Below are 6988 nucleotides of genomic sequence, written 5' to 3'. Positions count from 1 at the left end.
TGGGTGCAGTCTGGTCAAGGCATCAGTAGGCGAGTACAAGAGCCTTGAACTGGATGCGAGTGGTGATCGGGAGCCAGTGGAGTGAGCGGAGCAGTGGAGTAGCGTGGGAGAAGCAAGCAGCGGAGTTCTGGATGAGCTGGAGCGGATGGGTGGCGGACGCAGGGAGGCCTGCCAGGAGGGAGTTGCAGTAGTCTAGGTGGGAGAGTACCAGGGCCTGGTGGAGTAGTTGGTGAGGAAGGGTCAGTCGTATGTTGCTCAGGAAGAAATGTCAGGTGCGTGCTAGAGTGGAGATGTGCTGGTAGTAGGAGAGGCAGGGGTCCAGGGTAGATGGAGATACGGGAGGGGGTGGTGGGGTCAAAGGGGGGGAAGGAGAGGAAGATCTGAGCATCATCAGCATAGAAATGGCATGAGAGACCATAGGATGTGATGAGGGGGCAAGGGAGCAGGTGTAGAGGTGTAGACAGAACAGGAGAGGACCCAAGACTGATCCTTGGGGGACTATTGAGAGAGGGTGAGGTGTGGAGGTTGAGCCGCGCCAGGTTACCTGGTAGGTGCAGTCGGAGAGGTAGGAGTAGAACCAGGGAGCCCACCCATGCCAGCCTGAGGACTGTGTCCGGGCAGGTCGCCCCCATGAGAGGACGACAGATGTTCGCCATGCACTTGAGACCTGTGGGGATGCAGCACACTGTGTGGCTAGCGGACATAGGGGAACAGTGCATAGTGGGGGCTGACGTTTTGTCTGCCATGGCGTCATCCTGGACCTGGAAGAGGACGTACTGTGGATCAAGAATGGGACCTGCACGCTTTGATTGCGACTGGAGGGGAGCCGGGGGGAAGGAGGAGAGATCACCTGTCAGCCTGCCAGCTACCATGCCAGCCAGCAAGCCTGCCAGCTACCATGCAACCCAGCATGCCTGCCCGCCAGTCAGCCTGGCTGACTGCCCGCCAGCATACCAGACTGCCAGCTACCGTGCCAGCCAGCAAGACTGCCTGCTAACCAGCCCGGTCGTCTGCCAGTCAGCAGTCAAGACTCACTGCTACGCCATGCACGCCAGGAAGCTCGCTCGCTGACCAGTCCTGCCACCCGCCAACCTGCAGTCAATATGAACAATATGAGAAATAAGAAAACGGGGTTTTAATGAACGCTCCTTGCAATGGAGCAGGCTCTTTTGTACAGCGGTATCACGCTATGCTTTAATGTGAGCGATCCCGGGTTCGCGCCCGCCTTCCACCTGTGTGTAGATTGCCTCGCTCTGTGTGATGTGCCAGCCTGCGTTAACTGAGAACGCTATAATATCAGTAATACAACACATGTGAATGAGACGGATGCAGTAATTAGATGAGATGAGATTGATTTTTTCAATTGCTTGACAGCCCTGGTTCTGTTGTTAGGCACACTGGACCTGCAGGCCGGTGCTAGCCTTCATCCTAGCCCTTGAAAGGATGCTCACAGAACTGCTCACGTGAAGCGCACCGTTCAGTATATATATTATACTAAATGTTTTATTAGATCCGTTAAGCACTGCTTTTGAGATTAAACCTAACATGCGTTTGTTGTGTGCGCCAGCAATGCCACTGAGTCAGTGGCATCCAATTATTCTGACAAATGAGCATTGTGTGAGTCTCAATGCAGAATAGTTATTGTTGGGTTGCTGGATGCACGGCCGTTGTGCAGTGGATAACATGGTATTTTATGGATTATCAGAGTCTGAAAAGGACTGTATAACTTTAGTGTTTCTGTTTAAAAGATGGCCAGGTATGATGCACATTTTCACAGTACAAAAGACTAGAGTTCGGTGATACTTGTGTCGCTGCTAGTTTAGCGTGTGTTGTGAATAAACCATGCCAGCTCGATCAGAAATCCTCCAGAAACAGGGCCGGTGTCACGAAATAAGTCCGCCCCCGTAACAAAACCTGGACGTCTGAGTGGCGTTTTCAATTGCATCCATCTGTCTCTCTGGTCATTTGGTAGACTGAGACACCCACAATTGACGTAGCAGGTAACAAAACCCCCTGTTAGTGTTGAACAACAACTATTTGGATTGGATTTATAATGTGTCCGTTGTGTTTGCCTTGAAGACTCTTCTGCTATTTACAAAACCAAAGCAGTTTTTAAAGCAGTGTTGTCACTGTCCCTGTGGAACTGAGTGCCAGAAATGCATTTGAATGGTTTTAAATTTTGCCTCTGATGTCTCTTACGAAAATAACCTATACACCTATCGGCCAAATGTCCCAATTCTCTATAAAAACCTATAGGTTCAATACAATAGCCTATAGGTCTTCTATAGAATTCTATAGAAGTATTCTATAGGTTACCTATAGGTTATTTTCATAAGGGGTCCGAGAAACACAATAAAAAAAACACAAACAATGGTCAACCTAAGTTCCTACCCTGCCACTGCCTGGCCTGGAGCACCAAACAGGGGAGTTTACGCACTTTTTTATTTACCACTACGCCACTGTTTAAAACCTGTCCATGCTGTCAAACAATAAGAACAAAATAAATATAGACGTGTTCTCCGTATATTTTAAGTGTGACATATGTAGCAGCACTATGGCCGAAAGTTTTACATCAACCTATAGAATTAACTAATTTTGCTTCATAAAGTCAAATGAAACCTGCTGAATAATGTTAAAACATATTGAATTACATACCACTTTGTAGTTTTCCACATATTTAACAAAAAACTGACAAAATGTAAAAATTCTAACATCTAACACTGTAGCCTACTTCTAATATGGCTTGTGGTAAACTTTTGTGATATCATTTTGTAGTTTATTTGAGTACATGATGTAATAAGATGTTAATATAGTTTTTCTTTAATTATGTCTCAATTGGTTGTGAACAAGATGGATAACTGAGCAGTGGGGGAGTTAGCTCTGTACAAATACATTATAAATAAGTATTTTAAAACGTTTAGACTGGATAAGTTAAAAGTCAAATAGCTGACATAAAAACTTAAAAAAACTACCACTCCCATAATGCACAGTAAAACAAATCGACATGTAATTCAGCAGTGATGCACTGGGTGGCATTTAAATAAGACTTGTGAGGTTTGACATGCACAAAATAAATGGCAGATGAAGGAAAGCACCAGGAAACAGCAAAGTGCAGCTTTAAGTGAGACGAGTCTGGGATATCATTGGGTGAGTGGTTCTTAATGAAATACCTAATATGAATTGAAAGTAACATTAATTGTGTCGTGTGAACAGGGTTTCTAAAACTGTATTTACCAGTTGTAACAATGGTCGGTCTGTGTACTCCATTTCTAGTTGTATGGGTTTCTGTGCGCCAGTGCACGGCTACGTTGATTTTTTTGGGGGGTAATATTGTTATTATTGTTGTTATTTTGTCATAGATTTTGCTTCACGTTGCTTTTTCTTTTCTTGGCCCGTGCCTGTATCATGTCAGTTTATGCGACAGTCGCGTGATGAAGGTAAATAAAAGCCATTGGGTTTGGACTGATGTCTCTGAATACACGTCACAACTCCGGTGTTTATAATCACGGACTACAGTATAGGCAATTATAATCAGTTTATTTTTCAGAACTACCTATGCTTTTTGTATTACAAATTAAAATATTAGTTATATATATACCTACTAAAGAATGAAATGTTCGTGAAATATATATATTTAGCTTAATGCTTACTCAAAAGTTTTATCATATCAAACATCTGCACAGCCGAAACGCTGTATTTAAATGAACAATTAAACATAAAAGGGTTTATTTTCTAACTTACCACATATAAAGCACTACTTCAAAAAAATGAAAAACTATAACAAAATAAACATTTCAAAAGAAACGAGTGTGTAATCGGGTATATGTACATACAAAACTGTAAAAACGAAAGTAGTTTTTAATTTAAAATGAAAGTAAAATGTTTTCTCTTGAATGTGTCACTGTGCAGCACAGAATCCAGGTTGAGCTGCTGTAGCCTGCTGCTTTGCAGTTTTCTGATCGAAATGTTTCTGTTCAAAATGTTTCTGCTGAAGCCCTGTGGCTAGCTTCAAGATCAAATCTCTCCTATTGATATTTTCCCCAGTGTGTTCCTTGTACAAAACTAAGGAAGTGATGGCTGCCAGGTGCAGTATAGATAACAACAGGCTTGTATATAAAAATAAAATATAATATTGTAGGTTATATTGAAAATAAAAACATGTATTGTAAAAGGCAGTCAAAGTGAATATTCGAACAACCATTGCTGCACGTGAATTTGAAGGCAAAAATTCACATTAGTGTCCGTCATAAATTGCACAGTTGATAAATATTAGAAATAATTATAACAACGTGCTTTGTCTTGCACTAATTTATAAAATGGAAAGTGGTGCCTGGGACAGTAGGGATTAACATAAAGCAGGGATACAGATGCAGGTGTGCTTTTACACTTTCCAAACACGGGCCCAACTTGCAAGGTAAATGTTCAACACAGTGATCAAAGTTTTGTTTTGTTGTGATCCTAGTATTTTCTGTTATGAGGACTGTTAATGTACAATGCCCCCTTTTGTACAGTTTATTTAAGTTACATTTGAGTTTACACTTGCGTGTAAAGGCATACGTAAACCACAACAATGATATGACTTTATGAACATGTGTAATGTGTCACTTTGTTATTGTGTAGGAACCACACTGCCAGGGATTAAAAAAAAAAAAACATACAAAAAGCCTGATGTCTAGTTTTATACTGTTTCTGCCTGAAATATTGTGGAGTAGACCATGATATAATTAATCTACACAGACACACAACAGAGAAGCACACACAATATACTGTAGGCTAGGTAATCCATAATAATAATAATAATAATAATAATAATAATAATAATAATAATAATAATAAAACGATCAATGTTCTTATCCCAGGCGATAAATGTAGCATGTCCAGGTCCTGTTGTGGGTGAGCACCCAGGGTTCTGGAAAGTACAAGGAGGATTTGAATACAATGGAGATTGAAATGGCCAAGTCATTTTTAAAAAAAATAGTGCCTGGTACATTAAAATAGAGGGGTAGTTCAGCCCGTATTGTGCATTATTTGACTGAGACCTTTTTGTATCATTTGTTCATAGCACAGTTGTTTTCTTTTATACATGTTTTGTATGATATCCCCTCTTTTTATGATATCTTGAATTGAAACTCCCTGTCTACAGCAGTTACCACATAGTGTAATATTTCTTAATGCTTGTCATTTCAGGTTTAACTTCAGTGTTGTATTACAGTACATGACTGAGTGATACAAGCAGAGGGTACAAAGCTTTCAGTATTTTCAGCTTCCTTGTTTATGGTGAATTGGTTATATTTTATCAGATATTTAAGACTTACTTTGTATTCATAAATGTATTGTGTACCGGCTGCCCATACAAGGGTTGTAATGTTGTAATTTAAAATGAAGAAGTTGCGAATTTCTTCATTCATTTGTGAGTAAAAATAAAGTCAGTCGAAGGCTTGGTTGCAAAGTTACAACGGTGATTATTTTAATGTGGTAGAGAAAATTAGAAACCATGTCCCTCCAAGCATGGAAAAGACACAAGTCAACAAACATGATTGGGATTATTATATTACATCATTTTTTTCTTTAACCCAATCAGAAGAAAACAAGTCTCTTTTAGTTAGTTATACAAATCTCTTCTCAGCCCTTTTGAAGTATCTGGCTTTGTCCCGGTCCCCCTACAGGGGCTAGCTTTTATCACCCCCTCATAAACCAGCTGTATTTTCTAAGCAAAGCCTGTTTATATCTAGTTTACTATTTGGGAAGATGTTTATCAATAGGTTTGTAGCTCTGATACAAAACAGTGGTCTCCAAATATATTTCATGTTAGGGCTGGACATCAAAGAATTTGTTTTTACAACATTGTCCTCTTGGTCAGTCTTTTGTTCTATAGACAAAAGCCAGGATACAACCAGGTTCCCAGATTCAACCAGATTCTAACCAGAATTCAGGACTAAAAGATGTCAGTCAGATCCCTAGTCTCATTAGAAATGTAACCAGAACCTATGCTCAATTTATGAGTTGTATTCTAAGACCTAACAATTCATTTAACTCTAAATAAAGTGTTCCAACAATAAGTACCTGCACTTTTTTGCTGAGAACGTCATCCCTGGGTGGGATTATAATTCTTATTTTCGTGATCCTGCCTTTCAAATGCCGTCAGGGTATTTAATACATGTATTTAGGAAAAGTCATAAACGGACAACCGCATAACTTTCAGACACGCAGAGAAATTTAAATTTGAAAACCTCAAACCTGGAGGTTCTAGTGTTCCCGGCATAGTGTGGACAGGGCCTGTGACAACTGTAAAGGAATGAATATTTTATTTATTTTATTTGTGTAGTTGCAACAGAATGGACCAAGGATGTAAAAATGAAAGTTTTTATAAAACTATTTTAACACACACACATACATTAAACAGTGTATCAGTCAGCTACAAAGCAGTGAGAGAAAAAAGGGTATAAGTACCAGTTACTTAACATAGAGGTTAGGGTGCGCTGTGTTGCAATAATTATTAACCCTTTCAGGCTTTTTTTGGCTGTATTTGACTCTTCCTATAAAAATTTACTAAAAATCAATTTTTTACAGTAGAATCTTGCCAATGGTGTCCTTTTTTTCAGAACACTCTGGGGAACATTATAAAGTAGTTCAGAACAAACTTCGCTTTTTTTTTCTTCAATGCATAATATATATATATATATTAGTACTGTGCAAAAGTTTTAGGCAGGTGTGAAAAAATGCTGTAAAGTAAGAATGCTTTCAAAAATAGACATGTTAATAGTTTATATTTATCAATTAACAAAATGCAAAGTGAGTGAACAGAAGAAAAATCTACATCAAATCAATATTTGGTGTGACCACCCTTTGCCTTCAAAACAGCATCAATTCTTCTAGGTACACTTGCACACAGTTTTTGAAGGAACTCGGCAGGTAGGTTGGCCCAAACATCTTGGAGAACTAACTACAGTTCTTCTGTGGATTTAGGCAGCCTCAGTTGCTTCTCTCT

The 6988-nt window shown here is 39.8% G+C and overlaps 1 protein-coding gene across 2 annotated transcripts in view; it reads left to right on the top strand.

Annotated features, from left to right (window-relative positions):
* Nucleotides 1-3015: 3015 nt before the first annotated feature.
* Nucleotides 3016-6988, top strand: part of slc37a3 (solute carrier family 37 member 3) — a 55782-nt gene continuing 51809 nt past the window's right edge. The window contains exon 1 of one of the 2 annotated variants that reach the window (XM_034032057.3): nt 3016-3147. The gene's annotated coding sequence lies outside the window, so the exon portion shown is untranslated. The remainder of the gene's footprint in view (nt 3148-6988) is intronic. The other variant, XM_034032058.3, reaches the window with a different exon arrangement.

Source organism: Acipenser ruthenus, chromosome 14, assembly GCF_902713425.1.
Source record: "Acipenser ruthenus chromosome 14, fAciRut3.2 maternal haplotype, whole genome shotgun sequence".
NCBI classification, from domain to species: Eukaryota; Metazoa; Chordata; class Actinopteri; order Acipenseriformes; family Acipenseridae; genus Acipenser; species Acipenser ruthenus.
This window is presented reverse-complemented; position numbering and strand designations above follow the sequence as displayed.